This window comes from Dermacentor andersoni, chromosome 9 (assembly GCF_023375885.2).
Source record: "Dermacentor andersoni chromosome 9, qqDerAnde1_hic_scaffold, whole genome shotgun sequence".
Taxonomy (NCBI): domain Eukaryota; kingdom Metazoa; phylum Arthropoda; class Arachnida; order Ixodida; family Ixodidae; genus Dermacentor; species Dermacentor andersoni.
In genome coordinates, this window is record NC_092822.1 from 97,052,353 (window position 1) to 97,071,107 (window position 18,755).

Sequence of the window (18,755 nt, forward strand, 5' to 3'; positions counted from 1 at the left end):
AGTGTTGATGATGACGAATATTTTGCGCATAAAAATTACTCAGAAAGGAAGACATTTATTACAGTCTAAATAAAATGCATATTTGTCTAACAAACTAAATTTTGTTAATCGTGCTCAGGCTGTCCTCATTTCAGTATTGTCATCCCATAGTCGTCACGCCATCGTCGCCGTACCACCGTCCTCGATCCATCGACCTCGTATTCGTAATTTTATCGTAATTATGTTGTCGGCAATCACCAGTGATTATGCAGCCACTATCATGCCATCTTTGCCATTGCGTCGTTGTCACACAGAAGCTATCATGCCTGCATTGCCATACCGTCGTCGTCACGTGGTTTTGGTAGGGGACATTGCTGTCATTGCCGCTCCTTCATCCGGTTACCATCATACCATCTGGTTGCCCTGATCGTCACGTCATCGTCATCGTACAGTCGTGACATAACTTGCCCTCAAGTAGTTGTCACAACATCTCCCTAATTCACTAATCGATATCGAATGTCATCATGCCGTCGTCGTTTCACGCCTTTGTCGATTGCTCGATCGAGTTCTGCTAAGTCATTGCACCGTCACTTCGTCAACGTCATGCATATCATCGTCATGCCTCTATACTCATGCGCGACCTTGGCAAGCTAGGGCCATAGTAAAGTGGTTCGACATTGCAGTATGTGGCATTTAGGCGAAGTAATGATTGTGTCAAAATTGCTACTGCACGTGGATAATAAATGCCTCTGCAGGAATGTGGTCTGTCGCTACATTTCTCGTTTGCTATTCGCATTATCGTTAACAGCCATCGCAGGATGAGTTCTGCGTAATTTTATTGTAACGGCATCACTGCATCTCCGCGGGGAGCCTGAACAATGTGTTAATATTATTACGCTACGAGGTGGCGCTCACGCGAGCTAAATTCCTTTTGTCCAGGAAAGTAGGGTATGGTTGAATTTTGGCGCAACCGAATTAAGTGATGTTCCCTGGATGGGAGCTGGAGACCTCGTGCTCAGAAGCAGATGTAGATCTACTGGCACGTACTAACTCTGGAGAATTGGCCAAGAATCGGATAGTTCATACTAAATTGTAAAATAAGTCAAAATTTTATTATGGGTAAGCTGTAATCCAAACCTGCACAATTTTATAAAACTGAAAATTACGTTATTACCATAAAGCAAAAACAATTCAAGTTAATTTTTGTGACAGAAGAGGAGGCCAAAAAATATTTGTATTCGGAGTTTAAATCTCTTCGATGCTAAGAGGAAATTTTGGACGGCTGCGCTAGCCTTCCGTCGCTATGCCCAAACGTAAAGGCAAAGAGAGAAAGCTTATTTTGAGGAGTTAAATCTAATACGAGAAGGCGGGGCGGTGTTTCTAGGGTACGTTTTCTTAAGCTAATAAATCGCCGACAAGAAATTAAAAAAAAAATGTTCTGTGGTTTCATGTTCCATACACACATGACAAATCGGTGAGGGTGCCAGAGGAGCCCTGTATAAATAAAGATTTAAAAAAGGTACGGAACAACGAAGCCTACTAATAGGTACTACAATTCTTCTATATTGGCAAAGAGTGCTTTTCCAGCGGTTCAATAAGTGTTTGAAAGGCGAGGAATGTATTATAGATGGCCCAGACAAGTCTCGCATTATCATTTGCCTCCCAAATCTTGGAGCTATGATTAAAGCTGATGTAGGAAGAATTTGGATGGCTGGGCCAGCTAGCGACATTTTCACCCATGAATCAGCCGTTTCATTTAGAACTAGGCCTGTATATGAAGGTAGCCAGACTAAATGGATATTAGTTAAGTCTTGAGGTACTAGGATTTAAACACTCGCAGCACCCAAGATTCATTAGTTGCGGTGAGTGTAGTACACAAGTATAAAGAATCAGTAACAATGATTACATATTCTATTGTTCGGCTTAACTTACGAAGGGCCAGTACTACTGCAGAAAATTCTGCAAGGAATATTGGTACAAACTCCGGAAGGCGCAGGGAAAATGACAAATCGAGAATAGGGCTGAATATACCAATGCCACAATTTTCTCGGTTCTGCGAGGCATCAGTCGCACAGAGACGACGACGACGGAGCGGAAATTTGGGGCGGTGCCGCGCGTTCCGATCTGAGCGTGGAAGGTGCGCGTGGCAGCATTCGGAAGAACGCGGCCAGCGTGGCACACGAGCGAGAACATTGGGTCCCGGGCGTGGGGGCAGCCGAGCTTCCTGGCCCACGCTCGCTTCGGGCTCCCACTTGGACCGAGGCCCATGAGGTCCTTCCTTTGTCCAGGAACTGGCAAACGTGAACACGGGTCGGCAAGGCGTCTCCAGCACCGTGGCCAAGCTCCAGCGTCGAGCTCGAGATTGCACCGGCGTTGGTCGACGCTGCCTGGACGACACTAGATCAGCGTCGACTATCTGCATCTACTGCTGCAAGACCCACACAGGCCTTCGTCCTACTGGTCGTATGATCAGGTAAAGTCTTTGCAATGGCAGTTATGTAGGTTTCCCAGGGCGTTCTCGTAAAGGGCTTGGTTATTCTAGTCTGAGTTCTATGATTCGCTTTTGCTTGTCCTGGCGAGAATGTTTTTAATGCAATGCATTCTTCTGCGAATGCACTCCCTTATATATATATAAATTATGGGGTTTTACGGGCCAAAACCACTTTCTGATTATGAAGCACTGCACTCCCTTGCGGGTGTCCTGCTGTTTAACTACGGGAATCTCGCTGATAGTGCAGCTATCTTGATTTCTTTGACGCTTAATCATGCATAACCGTCTAAAGTGGGGTGCCATACGGGTGATTGCGTGTGTGAACTGCAGCCACTGGGTAAGTGCGGCGTGGCTTTAGCTTGCTTTGTCTTACCATATCTTGTAATTTTAAGTATTGTCGGTCTTACTGTAAATATCAGAACTGCAGCATATATTCCCGGCCTTATCGTTCTCTGCACAACATTTACATAACAAAACCGTTGACTACAATTCATGATTGATTCGCATTATTTCATCAACTATACTTGCCTCTGTCATATTTTGGTTCGCTTCGTATCGCTAAAAAGAGCAGCATTTTTTTCTTTATTACCTACATTTATGAAGCACCGTGAAACTGAGATGACCAGACTTGTCGCAGCTGCGGCGCAGGACATCTAAATTAGACAACAAATAAATCATGCGCCGCTCTAAAGGACATTTACACTTTCTATGAATGACTCTTTGTGACACGTAACTAATACCTCACGTTTGTCAGCTTCAGTCAATCTAGAAAATTTTTACGAAAATTTCATTTGTTATTGCCACTCCGTTACGCACTTGTAAGCTGACACGCTTTGGTATTCTTGAACTTACTTTTTTGACAAATTCTGTAGAACGCATTCGGGTCCTAAAGAAAAATTTTTGGAACTTAGCTTTCCGCGGGAAACGCAGGTGACTTCGTTCAGACCGATTCAGCCGTTGCCCACGTATCATGCTTAGTGTTGTTGGCGATGATGTAAGTGTGCTGTGATTCGCATGACAGGGGACTGTTGAGGCCCCTTTACAGTCCGACGTAGCGTTGACGCTCGCGCACGCTCGGCAGGGCGACGCCACGCCAGCGAAAGCGCCGACGTGTATGGCGTACGTCGGGGTCCCCCAGCTACAGCAGGCGCGAGATGCGACATGCATGGCTCCATCCCGCACAGGCCTCGGTCACCCAAAATTCACCGCGTCCGCGTCTCGCCGCTGCCGGTGGCGCGTTCCCTTGCACATTGCAGCGACCTGGCAGTTTCTTGATCATCCTAAAACGCCTAGTTTTGCATAAAATGCTCACGCGTCTAAGGGTGAGTTTTCGCGTAGCGGTAATAAGACGAAACTGGCATCGCCAACCTTCGCCGACGCTGGTTCACGCGCACGCTGCGTCGGACTGTAAGGTGGTCTTTACGCGTATAGCCAAGTTTTTCTACATAGCCATTAACTGAATTATGCGGTTTTACGTGCCAAAATCACGATCTCATTACGAGGCACACCGTAGTGGGCGACTCCGGAAACTTAGATCGCCTCGGGTTCTTTAACGTGCGCATTATTCAAAGTACACGATGTGTTTTCGCGTTTTGCCCCCGTCGAAATGATCTCGATACCGCGACCTCGTGCTTAGCAGCTCAACACCATAGCCACTAAGCAAGCACGGGGGGTCACACAGCCATGGTACCACACAGTTCGGAGTGCATTTATTATTGCCGAATGCCAAAGGCCGAGAGGGCGTGCTGTTAGGGCTCCGGTGCCAGGAGGGGGGGGGGAGGGGGAGTGTTTGGGTTGATGTTGTTTACACCCGGCGCAGCTGCGTACGGCGCGCCTGATCGCTCTCGCGTGGGGCCCTGTCTTGAAAGGGATCGGTGGTGGGTACAAATTGTAGGTATACCGAGGGTTGATAGCTCCGTATGCACTATGCTATCTGCGCTTAGTTCGCAATGGAGCGAGACGCAGCATGAAGTGCCAGTCGCTCAACAGTGCTGCTGTTCTTCCTCACACCAGCGTTTCTACAAACGAGGGCCCGCGGTAATCCAGTGAGATTAGTTGTTTGTCTGTGCGCGAGTCATGCCATACTCGTTAATTTGGTTAATAAGCGTATGTTTACAAGTATACCCAACCGATAATACAAGTAGTTCTTATGGCTGCCTAATAATTTGCTATCGAAATCAATGATTTGACTTTCAGACAAAACTGGGCAACTTATTGTACTGAGTGGAAGAAACGGTAATGGTTCTTGCATTGTTTGTCGATATCTTCCGCCATGCAGGCTTTGTGCTAATTTTTCCTTGTGTGGTGCAGACCACGATCGTCAGATGTCGCAATCCAAACATCTGTAACGTTGTAAGTGCAACATCGATGTAATTGTCACACAAGCTCTTCTTGTGCAAACTATCTTATAAACAAACATTTTGTCCGCTCGGCAGTAGCCGATTATGCATAAGAAACTTATACTGGTTTTCCAGAAAGAAATTCGCTGTAGAATATCCATCTTGGTGCGAGACTCGAATGCATAAGCATTTCTATGCCTACCCAACGAGAAATTTGCCCATCGTCACGTAGGACGAATCCAATGGCTCATACCCCCCTAAACAATGGCTCATACACCCGCAGAAGGGTTTCTGTGGTCGGAGTACGAGTGTTTCCCCTCCTAGGCAGAGACAGCTTCACTGTAAAAAGAATGAACACCTTCCTGCTAGTGCCCAAGACGATCATAAGGCGCACTAACAAATGAAAGTTTATTGAACATGCCAAGTAAATGCTGGTTGGCAAGCAATAAATCGAAGTTAAACAAAAAGAAGCAAGAACTGATGTGTGTCCATACAGATCCCAACAGGAAACGCATCCGTCACTGAAAGTTTGGCGTAAGAGTTCTGTGGAAACCCGCAAGTTGGAGAGAAGTAATTATTAAAGGGAAAATCACACATCCACCTGTTCGTAGCAGTTGCTACAAAGGATACCCATACGGGTTCTTCGAAATAAAAGCCTCGCAGTTGAAGAAACTTCGTCCTGGGTCCGAGACTTCTCTCCACTTTGCGTGTTTCCGTCAATATCTTGCCTTTGCTTCGAGTTGTCGACATTAAACTTCGTCCTGCCATGTGATAACCGCCTGGTTAGCTCTGATAGAAGAGCGGCTGCCCCAAATAGGCGGTGGTCCCGGGTTCGAGTCCCGGACCAGGGCACTTTTTTTCAACTGCGAGGCTTTCCTTTAGAGGAACCCGTGTGGGTTTCCTCTGTAGCAATTGCTACGAACGGGTGGATGTCTGATTTTTCATTTAATAACTACTTGTCTCCACCTTGTATGTTTCCGCACAACTATTACGTCAAACTCTTGCCTTTGCTTCTCGGCCTGCCGTCTTCTAGCCGTCTGGTTAGCTCAAATGGTAGATCGGCTGCCCCGGAAAGGCGGTGGTCCCGGGTTCGAGTCCCGGACCAGGGTGAATTTTTCTTTCGAGGAACCCGTATGATACTTTTTCGTAGCAGTTGCTACGAACGGATGTATATCTGATGTTCTTTTTATTAACCTCTGAAAGTGTAAAAGAGATTATGCTGACACAAGATTCTCCCAGTGTCTTTGCATCTACAGCTTCCATAATTTCTCTAGGCAGCCGATCTGCACAGAATGCTAGCTTCTTCCTGTACGATTTACTCTCAACACCTGAGCGTGCATTGTAGAGGAAGAAGCTAGCATTCTGTGCAGATCGGCTGCCTAGAGAAATTATGGAAGCTGTAGACCTAAAAACACCAGGAGAACCTTGTCAGCATGGCCTCCGTTAGAAATGGATGCATTTCCTGTCAGGAAACACACATTGTTTCTTCTCCTTCTTGTGTATGTTCGGCTTATTGCTTGTCAGCCAGCATTTCCTCGGCGTGTACATTAAATTTTCGGTTGTTAGATCTTGGTTTTTCTAGTTCAATTCTATATGTGTTCTCCGGTGCGGTTTGCAGCCAAGCTATTTTTGTCTTGCACTGCAACGAGTCACTTTATTGGCCCTTGTGATGCTTCTGTGTACCTTAGATAACTTTATATTTGGCCAATGTTGCAGGAGCGTACAGTGTGAAGCAGTAAGAGCAGGGTGCGCTAACTTCCAATTAAACGGTTTGTTGTGAAATTAAGTAACCATAAAGGTTACCAGAAAGCAGTACAGCAAGAAAGCCTGATAAAACTAGTGCTTGATAAAACCAAACCTAATTAAAAACAGGAAAGAGAGTAAGTACAAATAAATATACAAGTCCTGGGAAAGAAAAAGAAAATTGTGATCAACTGCGCATGCGGTGACCTGGAGCATGTTGCTGGAAGAGTGTGCTTGCATAAGCAGCTGTCAGTCTGTCTATTTGGGTAAGAACAGTGTTTCTTAAAAGATGCTAGCATGAACGATTGGCGATTGTAATGAATTTTTTACTGCATTGGAATTTTTCTGTATTTTCTTTCTGCAGCGTTTTTATTTGTGTTTGCTTGCGTCAAGCACAAATTTTTATGTAGCCTTCAAAGCTGCCTATTTGTTTTCTTCTCAACTGTATATTACATTTTTGCAATGAACCTTCGTTGGAAGTTAGCCCTCATCTGTCTCTAGTATCACCCTGTTGATACTGCTTCATTCTATGCACGCTTGCAACATTTGTGTGTGTGTGGGAGGGTGGGGTGAATTAAGGCTTTGGCCGGGGGTATCGTTCTTCTCCTGTGCAGCCCCATGAATTCATTAACTATAGTGCAACAGAAATATAATGGACAAGAACGATATGTACACACAGAGCGCTTCGTTCTTGTCTGTTGTCTATTTGTTACGCTTTAGCTAATAATGAATACACACCAACTTATCCAGTTTTCAGTTTTGCTGGGCTCATGAGCCCGCTTGTCCTGGAATATCTGCATGACAATCTATCCCGCTGTTTAATTTTTGGCCATGTGCTTGCAAATTGCGGGTCAATCTCCTGATTTTCCTGACAATCTCGTGTGATGTGCAGGCTTCTGGTGAATACACACAAGTGTGCAGGGTGTTGTAGTCTGCAAATTTACTCTGCAAGTGCTACTTTGATTCCTTTCAGTTCAGCTTTTCTAGGTGTAGGGTATTTGCAATGGTACTCACTTGCATGGGGTTTAATTTTATGTAGTGCCATACTGCTGCTACACTGCTATTGCCACATCAGTGTACTATATGTGTCTGATGTTTGCTTGCATCTTCATGATTAGCAACCTCCTCTGTGTGCTTGGCAGTTGCATATAGTCTCCTGGCCTAATTGTTTCCCCCATATTGCACGGTATGGGCCTGTTCTGTTTCATGTTCAGTTGATCCTGAAGTTGTGTTTCTGAAGGAAGGGGCAGTCGTCTTTGCATCTAATATGCTACCTGGCATAGTACTTTGGTACCAGGTTCGGAGCTATTCAGGCAAAGAACTTGTGCTGCAGGCTGCAACTCTACTGTCTAGGTACTTCTTCGTTTGCTCTTTCTCAGAGAGGTTTTCAAGCATGGTAAAGTTGGAAAGACCTGCCATTACCCGATGCCTGTATTAGATGAGTTGCCTTTCTTGTGCGCTGCTGGTAATTGATACCGTGCAATATCTTGGACACAAATACAGCATCTGCGATTTTCCATAGTATCCGGTGTCCACACCCCATTATTTCAAGAATATTCTTTTCACCAGGTGTAGAATTTGCGTCCAGGCATGGCATAATTGTTTCACCCACGTGCTGGCTCTGCCGTCAGTCTTAAACTAGCTGAGCATTTGTGGATGTTGACTTGCGGGTATGTTTGTCCAGCTATGTGGAGCACAGTGTGTAATCTGGGGCAGTTGTTGATTCTAGTCTTTTTTCCGACGTTGATGCAAGCTTACTTATCAGAAAGCGGCCAAGAAAGTCTGCAGTGTTGTCGAGAGCTTGTTGCATCATTCTTCATTCCTGTATAAGATAGCTTTCCCACATACAGTAGTACTTCTTGTAGTATGCCTGTGTTGTTGGGGTTGGCGGGCCAAATGTACCTCCAAGTCTCACCTGGAATTTTCTGTCTTTGAAAAAGCTGCTGTTGAATTTAAGGGCTCTATCTAGAAATTTTCTTCCTCGTTGTTCCTCTTATTAGAGTAGCATGATGTACTGCTCTTAAAAGCACTCTATTCTTTTATAAGCGGTGTTACACAATGCCCTGTAATAAAGTTTATGCTGCTTATGGGCCGACTTATTTCTGCCAGAAGGGAGAAGTCTTGAAAAGGGTTTTCCTTGCGCTGTGTGCATGCTGTAGTATGAGCATTGATGTCTTGACATTTGTGCATTTGTAGAGCCAGCTTCCTGATCGAGTATTTGCCTGATCATGCTTATTTGGGCAGTGCTGTTGAACAATACATATTATTTCAATGAATGTTTACACACTCGACGTATAAAAAGATACTTGTTTTTGCAACTGTGCCCTTTGCTTTCGATTGGTGATAGATTTATCATAAGCATGTCCCTCTATGCAACACTATTGGACGTTTAAAGATTCAATAAATGGTGAACCAAATCTAAGTGCAAGTGCTTTTTTTACCTTTTCTCACATCAAAATGCGACTGCCATGGCTGGCAATTGAATTCCTCGCCTTGTGTTAGCAGCCACAGTGGCAGGTGAATAAATTTTATTTTTCTTGTCGGCATGTAGGTAAAATTCGGAATACGTTTGTCATTGAAAAAAGCTGTTTTTTGATCCTCTATTGTATATGTGATCACAAACTTATTAGAAATTGTTACTAGAAACATGTAAGGCATGGATGTTTCTGCAGACTTGATCAGCTGTTAACGTGTAAGAACCGTTTGTACTTAAACGATTCAAAGATTCACAGGAAGGGATTTAACTTCCCGACTTCACTGCACAGTCTTGAATAACGTTTCTTTAACGTGTCATATTCCACGGTTTCATCTCCACAAGAACAGGCTGTTTGCCGGCTTTTCGCGTCGTTGCAAGATTTTTACATGATGGTGCAAGGGGGTACGTTGTCACTGTTGTACTATAGCAAACAAATAATTTACCTAACCTTACCCAACCTAACCTAATAAACTATCTGTAATGTTAATTACCGTTCAAAGCGAATGTTAATACAGGTGCAGTTTGGATACAAACTCCGCAAGATGTTCAATGTTTATTGGATTCTGTGCAACAAAAATTAATTCTAAAGAGTAGATGCAACTGAACGTGCTTGAAATATTTGAAAACAAGTTAATGACGCTGCTTATTCAAGCCACGGAGTTAATGGGTAGAAAATGTTGTAGAAAATTCAATACGATAGCCTACACGTTCGGTGTCTCAAATTTAATTAAGTGAGGTAAGATAACCTTGCAAGATGCACCGGGAAATTCACGCTTGAAATCCGACAAGAAAGTACAACTGAACGGTACCGGGTTCAGCACAACGTTGAAACTTCGAGTACTTTGCTGTCTTGTCCTTTGCCCTTGCCGACGTTGAAATTCTTTAAGCTGCTCTCTACGCGCGGTTTTTGTATGCTATTCAACAAAAGAAAATCATGAAGACACCAAAAGGCCATGTCGTCTCGTGGCAACTCGCAAAGGTGTACGAAGCAAGCGTGAATATTGATTTCGTTTGCTGCGTAGGTTGCCAACCTTTGCATAGAAATGGGAGAATGGAATCTGCGGCACAAGTTTTTTATTCTCCCTTCGCCTACGCACCGAATTCGGCAAGCCACGTCTCCGCGCATTGCACTTGTTGGGCGACACGCCATTTTACAAAACAAACCGGCGAATTAGCTCTCCTCGCAATTTCGACGGAAGATCGCAGCGATCGCTGCCACTGCACCACCAACCGATTGGTCGCAGCCGAAAATCGGGGGGTTGGCAGTGCGATTGCGATTTTCGTCGTAAACGACGGAAATCACACTTCCTGTGCGACGGAAATTGCATCATGTGAAACAGACGTTCCTCCTTCGCTTGCTTTGCGACTTGCGACAGACACCGCCGATTTGAACAGCTGGACACTGACAATTACGCCTGCCAGAATTCTGCCACTTTCGCCAGGAAGCCAAAGCATTGAAAGCGACAGCCAGCTTTCGTACTACGTGATGAGGAACGCCGTTGGCGCCGTATTTCGACAGCGCTCGAGCTAAAAGCGAACAGCAACAGTGTACGCAGCTTCAGGTGTACCGTCCCTTCCGCTCAGATCCCTGCATTGGTTACACAGCTGCACGACAGTGTTTACGCGCACAATGTTCTTGGCAGAAACAGGAGTTGGTAACATCTACAGCTCCACTGTGCTGTAGATATTACTGAGCAGAGTGTGAAAGTCCGTGTATGCTTGCTTTAGTTGCTCCTGTGGCAGAGCGCACTGCGCGCCTTTTTTTCTGCCCAGACGCCTCTTCATTTGCCCCTCTTTCACTGTCATCGTGCTGGCCTTGGATCGACATCAGTTCGAATCGCTCGCGCTCTGTTCGACGCACGCGGACGTTTCGCTCAATGGAGTTCCTAGCTGAACGTGCGTAGCGTTCTACGTTCCGCTGCCGCTATGAGATTTGTGTGCGTCCGTGTTCTGGGTAGCGTTCTGCCGAGCGGCTGTATCTAAATTCTTACGACACGCCGGTCTGAGCTGAGCGGACCGTAAATTCTCTGCTAAAACTGTCGATTACGCGAATAACCATCGGCATAGACCGCGCCACCGAAAGACTGCACCAAAAATGGCCCTTGGTGCACATCGTAAGAACACATCACAAGATTCTCAGGTTGACATCAAATTTCTCGGACAGCTTCCTATAAACAAATGAAATAATGGCGTTGGGAAGGAAATTTGGCAAATTCCGTCTGGGTGGGAATCGAGCCATGGTCTGAAGGGTGTCAGACCAGCACGCTTCCCCGAAGCAATTGCGGCTCCATGGTTTTCGCTCACTGTAAAGGTGTGCCTATTGCCTGCGTCATTGCATACGTGACGGTGCCGCCAATGGGGAGGAGGTGGCGCCACGTCATGAGTTATTTAAATGAATATATAAAATAGAAATTTGGCAGAGACACTGGACTGATTATGTGTTGGAATGCGAAAGGATTATATGCCCTATGGTAAAATGTTTCTTTCTGCGCGTTCCTTGACTGCGCAAGTTCTCGGCTGCGTTCTAACTGCGTCTCGTGAAGGGCAAATGAAAACGCGCCGAGCGCCTCGCACGGTCGCTTGTGAGCGAAGAGTTCATAACTCGAAGGACCGCTCAGCCGTGTTCCATTGGACATTAATGCTTTTATTTGATTACATACTCCACTTATGCCCTCAAGACGGCGTCACCTCCTCCTCCTCCTCATTCATTGGTTGCGCCATCACCTGCCCAGTGACACACTCACTAAGCCGCAGTGGCTGCAACGGGACGTGTTTAATGACACACGCTCTTATATAGGCGCACATTTAGCCAAACGATTTCGTGGAGCCGCCATGGTGTCGGAGAGGCGTGTTTGTCTTGCACCCCAGAGACCCGGCTCCGATTCCAACCCTGCTCAAAACTTTTTAAAACATTCTTTTAAAACATTCTTTTAAAACATTCTTTTACAAGGCACTTTCTGGTGCCATCGTTCGGTCATGTCGACTACACCGATAGATTTTCGGGTAATGGGGCATATATATAATGCTTGTGGATATATGCATAAAAAATGGTAGATCCCACGCCCTTTGAGAATCGGTGTTATGGGAAGGAGTGTGGCGGGGAGCCCACCAAGTTAACGAAACGATCATGAAAACACCAAGGCGTACAGGCGTACAGGCTCATGACGTACATGACAAGCATGTCATGACCTATAATTTATGTTCGTCATTGTCGTACCATGCCAACATGTAGGCGTCTAGATAGATACGGTCAAAGCGGAAAATGTTTGCCGAGAAATGCTCGGCACTTAAAAGCTTTAATGTGCAATTAGTCCCCGCTGAACGATACTTTGAATTATGAACCCCTTCGAGGACAAGCGAGCGCGCTGAGACCCTTGGCGCGTTTTGATTGGGCCTCACCAAGGCGCAGTTTGAAAGCAGGCGAGAGCTTGCGCGGACAAGGAACGCACGAAAAGAAAAGAGAAAAAAAGCGCATAATGGCTATAAGGCTTTGGCATTCCCACACGTAAGCAGTCTGAAGTGTCCTTGCCGATTTTTATTGCGAAGCAATACTACTTTAGGTCGCAATTCAGCCCGTTCCGTGGCGAGGCAGTGGTAGGCACCATTGACCTTTAGCGTGACCTCGCTGCGTGACGTCACACCACGTGACCTAGAGTGAAGTCACACCAGCTGTGTAAAAACGGGGCCGCATCTCACGCCGTCGCGAGGCGAGGCGGTAGCCACCAACGGCGGCCTAACTCCCGCTCCTCTCACTAGGGGCGCGGCGCGGCGCCCGAGTCATCCTCGCGTGTCGAGACATCAGCAGCGGCCTCCTCGCAGCCGCCGACGTTCGGCGGGTGTCGAGCATCGAGAACGTCGTCATGCGCTACTTGGACCTCTTGTCCTTCAGCTCGATACGGGCGTTCGCTAACGGCGTGCTCAAGTCCGAGATGCACCTGGACGTGCTGGTGCTTAGATGATTCACTGTAAGCCGTAACACTAGCATAACCCAAGACTTCCAACAGCCATACTACCAGCTGATCCGAGAATAACACACTATTGCTTCGCAATCACCAGGCTTAACCAAGCTAAGCCACGGCCGTTTCTTTTAAGGGGCACGAGCATCGAGTCGCACTCTTGTTTCTTGCGCAACACTTCAGGTTCGCCTCCTGAGACCAGGGACGAATTCCAATATTAGATAAAAAAAAAGAGAAAGAAAATAGCGCAGTACAAAATTAGCGCGTTTAAATAATGCAAAACAATTACTTCGGAGTTCTGTTCGTGCGCTGCTTTCGCTTAAAGTTGATCTAAAGAATTGCGATGGCGAGGTGCGAGTACCACTAAGAGGCACATAAGTGAAAGGTTAGAGCCGTCTTTTTTTTTTTTAAGGCGAAAGCCTTTCTACAATATGATTGTGTTTGTGTCAGCAGAGCTGACCGCCGGTGTGCGCGCCGAAGCGTGATCACACCATATGAAGACAGATTAAAGGGAGATTAAAGAATGAAATATGATTGATAGCGACTGTTAGTGAATGATAACGTTATAATAGAGATCGGTAGAGGTTAATGACTAGTAATGAATAATAATTACTACTAATTACTTATAATCACTACTGATGACTTCGAAATGTCTAACGACGGCTTGTAATGACTATCATTGATTAGGAATGACTAGAAATGTCTAGTAATGATTAGTAATGACTAAATGACTATCATGACTTGTAATGACTTTGAATGACTACGAAATGACCAATATGTCTAACGACGGCTTGTGATGGCCACAACTTATTACAAATGACAAAGAAAGGCTTACTATATAGCAGTAGGGACTATAATGACTGAAATGACCAATATTGCTATCGACTTGTAGCGGCTACAATTGTTTAGAAATTAGTGAAATTGCTTAGTAATGACCAGCAATGAATAATCATTACAAAAATGACTTAATGACTACCAATGACTATATGACCAAGATGTGTAACGACTGCTTGTAATGACCGTAATTGATTACAAATGACTAAATATGCATAGTAGTGAGCAATAATGGCTAAAAGAAAGAAGAGAAAGAGAAGATGCAAAGAGAAAGAGACGAATCATGAGATGAGGAAGAGTACGCTTTCGCCGTTGACCTCTTAAGAGCGATAATAAGGGACCCTGTACTTTTCTGTTCACGTGCTGCGATTGCGCAATCCGAATCACTCCGCCCAAACGCGCTCTTAGCGCTGCCAGGGCACATTTTTTTTGCATATTCAGGCTTCAATAGTCTGTAAACGCAGCGGCCAGCTATTGCCAATAGCAAACTCGTTGGCATTGCCGTTTTCCCTTGTTCAGGCACAAGGCCAGTGCGAAAAGTTTCGTTCTCTGAATTGCGCCGCTCCACCGCATCTGCTGCGCAAAAGTGTTTTCGTTGGCCGCTGCGGCTGGCAGCCCAGGGAGCTCGCGGCATGTGAAACGGGCTTTCAGCGCTTGTTGCGGTCCGAGCTCCGGCCACTCGTGAGGCCGTACATGGCTGGGACGCAGAAAGTCATGGAAGTGGATGAAGTAATACATTCTGTAATTTAGGAGACACTCCCTTTAAAACTATGCCGAGTATCTATTTGATGCAGATTGGTCTGTAGGAAGTCGGGTCCGTAAGGAGTTGGTTGGGCTTGGGGATGAAAATGAGTGGTGCACTCTGCCAGCCTCGAGGGTAGTAACCGAAAGCAAAAGCAGTATTGAAAATGAAAAGGAGGAAGGGAGGAATAAATTTGAAGAGGGTCATGAGAGTGAGCGGCACGATGTTGTCTAGCCCCGGTGAGGAACGCCATGCAGTGGTGCACAGGACCGTGTGGAACTCGGGCAACCTGAACTTCACGCCTAGCACGGCCGTCTCAAACGTACTTCGTGACGACCAATTGCCTAATTGAAACCTGGTGGGGACTGGGTCCAGAGGGTGATCGTCCCCCGGAACTTGGGTTTTCAACAGAAGGGCCGCAGACTACAAGTGTGATTTCAGGGCGTGACCATCGGGACCAATGAGGACTGGCAGATTGTGCAGAGAATTAGTTTTGTTAGATGACTACCGAAAAGGTTCAGCGAAAGTGGCTTACGAGCGCAGGCGCCCTCGCTCAACATAGCGTACAATGCGATAGCGCACGAGTGCAGTCACGTGGTTTTATTTCATATATCGTGTGCTTTCTTCAAACGGCAGAAAAAATCCAAGCAGCATGCACGTTGTCACAAAAAATTGGATCGATCGTTTTGAAATGTCCGTTTTGAAACGTGAGAAAATGCACTTGTCCCTAAAGGGACTATTAAAAATTTTGCATAATTCATCTTAGTTGGTTAACTGTCGAAGCGCAATGTAAAAATAAAGTTTTGTAAGGAGCGCCACATGTTGGCAGACCATATGCCGTTGGTTTTATTCAGCTGCAGCTAACCACGTTTTTAATATCGCCGGCACAAGTTACGTGAAACAACCGGTATATGTATATAATTTACACTCATCTTAAGCAGAAACACCCTTGCTCCCAATTGGAGGGTGCCAACGATGTAAGCGCCCTACACTAAAAAAAGTGACACCTCTTGAGGCGTATGGTGTCCCACAATAACAATCATCTACCTCGCTTGCTTTCGCTTTCTTGAAAACTCGGCGCTCGCTACTTTCCTGTCGAAACCATTGTGTCACGCGAATAACGGGCAAGTCGTTCGTGACTAGGAAGTACCGTGCTCGCAGCGTTAAAGAAAGGAAATTCATTGTTTGTCCCATGAATATTGTAGTGTACTCTATTTTTTGTCGTTTCTGGTTTATTTTGAATTTCCTCCCCAGTCGTCTCAGTTGGTGAACCAGAAGCGCTGCGCAAAAAAAAGTCACGCGATGCTGATGCCACCAATAGACTAACAATGAAATTCTGTGGTTTATATGCCTGAAAATACATCAAAGCACTTTCATTTTACAATGCCAACCACAAAGCATACATTCATACAACCTTTAGACGGTGAGCTTACACGCTTCCAAATCTCGCATAGCTTCAGCTTCTGATATTTCGTGTACCAGCTGATCATGATGCCGTTCGATATCGGCACATCTTTTGAGGTCAGGAGCACAGTCAAATCTCTTGCAGTGCGAACGATGCTTGTTTGTACTGCATTCAACCAGCCCCGTTCATGTCACGTCGGAAGTATTAACTTACTGCAGCGGAAACACGGAACAGCCATCAGTTGCTGGATCGAAAACTTAACTACAGTAAGTGCTTCGAACACATAGAAAACTGTTTATTGGTTCGCTTATGTGATGTGGGATTCATGGACGTGCAAATGATGCCTTTTCTGGCACATTTTTTGTGAACAACATGTTGTATAATTGCTTATTTGAATTATCAAACTTCCTACGCAGGAAGAGAGCTGGACTGGCCCGTATTATGCACGTGCATCTTCTACGGACTTTCTTTTTGGTCCGGGAATTAGTTATCTACGTCAGAGTGGTAAGTATCTCACCTGAACCTCTCAGCATCACAATAAGCAAACTAGCGCACTTCAAAAATATACTAAATCACGCAAAAATGTTCTTTTCTCGAGAAGCTGCTTTCACAAACAAATGACGCAGTTTCGCCCGAAAGGCGAACCACTGATTGCGATAGAAATTTAGTAGCTAGCTATACGAAGTAGGGACAGTAGCTTTATCGGTGCGTAAGATTCTAAACAATCATTGACTAAATTAACAAGCTTGCACAGGCAAACATCACGCTCAATGAGAAACCGCCGCAGCAGCGAGCGAATTGACCTTCAGGCTGCCTGTCGCTACAGCGCGAACTAAGCGGCGAGTACAAAGCGCACACGAAGCTATGAGCACTCGGCGAGACCTTTTGTCTCCATCTCAGTTCGCTCTCAAGATAGGGTCCACGCGGACGCTCCATACGCAGCAGCTGCTCGAGTTGACAGCCCCCCCCCCCCCCCCCCCCACTTCCTCCCTCTCTCCCCGATGCCTTGCTCGTGACGGAACGCAAGTGAGCGCATCAGATGACCCGAAATGTAGCAGCGACCGTAGAGTGGGGCACCGTTCGCGCATGCGCAGTTGGTTCGATGCTGCAGTAGCGTGGAAGACCCCGCGAGGAGGAGGCGAGCGGATGGCCAGATAGACACTTAAGAAAAATAAAATCCATAAAAAAGAAATCGCTGCCGAAGCACTTCGTACAGATGGTTAACCAGCAAGCTGAAACGTGCGGCCCCGGTGTTTAACACTGGGTTAATCCCGATGGTGCATAAAACGACGGCTTGGTAGACTGCCGGATTCTTGGCACGCAGTTGCTGCTTGCGGTTGGCTGCAGTAGCCTGTTTTCTTGCCCGTGCTGCTGCGTCGGCACGGGGTAGACGAGCTCGTTCCCGGTTCTGCTCGCGGCGTTACTGATCGAAAACTGCGTGCTCCTCAGAAGTACGTGTGATGCGTGGCCTACACATATGACCCGGAGAGAAACTGCTGCGCGCGCACTCGGCTGCGACGGAGAGCAATGACGTCACCACTCGCGCAGCCAACCGCGCGCCTCTTTCTCTTTTTTCGCGCATGCGCATGGAGTTGCACCGGCGTACAGGCGAGGGGGAGGAGACACCTGTAGCTTCGCACCAGAAGCGTGCAGCGGGGAAGCCTTGCTTAGCTTCCAGGAGGATGGCCAACAAATTTTTTTTCTGAATTGTCGGAGATTGCCTCGTTTTGAAAGGAATAGAAGATGGCTGCCCGCCGATTGCTATTGGATATGCTAATTGGATATTTACGTATCTTGCGTTATTTTAAGCCAAGGAATCGATCAGTTAGCGGCGAATGAATATTGTCAGTATTGCGCCCAAGCCACCCTGGGAGACTCGCGTGACCACTGGTGCAAATGCCGCGTAACACGGACAGCTCCACACATCTAGGCGACCCATTACCAGTTCCTATGTTTAAGTACTTTCAAACCTCTTAGGTTCAAAATTGCCCAGATCAGTGTTTCACCTCTGTTTACGTAAACCAAACATTACTGACCGTATCAGCACCTGCAAATGATTACTCCCCTTGAAGATGGCTGTATCTAGCTCTTGACCCTTTATTGCAAGCCAGTGTAGCTGCTTTCGGCTACATCAGTGACCTTATCTGGGTAAATCTTTGTTACAGGTACGAATAATACATAAACTTATTCACTAACTTGTACAACGTTCTCTAAGACTCCGATTTTTCGTTAAAATGGGTATTTCACTCCAGTTTTCGCAATTTCCTTCAATTGTTTTCGTTAAAATGGGTATTTTACTCCAGTTTTCGAAATTTCCTTCAATTGTTGCTTATCGTCAACCTTTAGCCTTGTCTCGTGCATTTGAGCGAATGCTGAATGAGGAAGGAAATCAACTTTATTCGAGGTCCTGCAGGCCACGAGAGCTTTGGGCTCTCATGGAGTGGGCGTCTCCCACGACGGAACCGGGAGGTTGAGTTTCCTGGCGGCGTCGTGGACCTGCTGGATGGCCCAGAGTTGGAGAGCGAGTTCTTCGCTCCGGATTGCTTCTTCAAACTTGCGCTTGTCCTGTTCGTAGTTTATGTGAGCTTGCGAGCACGGCCAGAGTAAATGATATACTTTAAGGGATCTATTGGAATTATTTTAATAAGACTTGTAGAGCTCAGGCATGTAATGGTGTCGTCTGTTTTGCGTAGGTTATGTGTCTGTTTGTAGCATTCTGAGTGTAACCGCTTGAGCTCGAGTGAGCGTGCTGTGTGGCGTGCTATACTCTCTACGTTGCAGGTAGTAGTG

The 18,755-nt window shown here is 46.1% G+C and overlaps 1 protein-coding gene across 7 annotated transcripts in view; it reads left to right on the plus strand.

Annotated features, from left to right (window-relative positions):
- The window catches only part of LOC129384144 (uncharacterized), a 285,323-nt gene that overhangs the window by 44,356 nt on the left and 222,212 nt on the right, over nt 1-18,755 (plus strand). For all 7 annotated transcript variants that reach the window (XM_072284254.1, XM_072284258.1, XM_072284255.1 and 4 more), the window contains exons 3-4: nt 2,268-2,452; nt 16,382-16,469. The gene's annotated coding sequence lies outside the window, so the exon portion shown is untranslated. The remainder of the gene's footprint in view (nt 1-2,267; nt 2,453-16,381; nt 16,470-18,755) is intronic.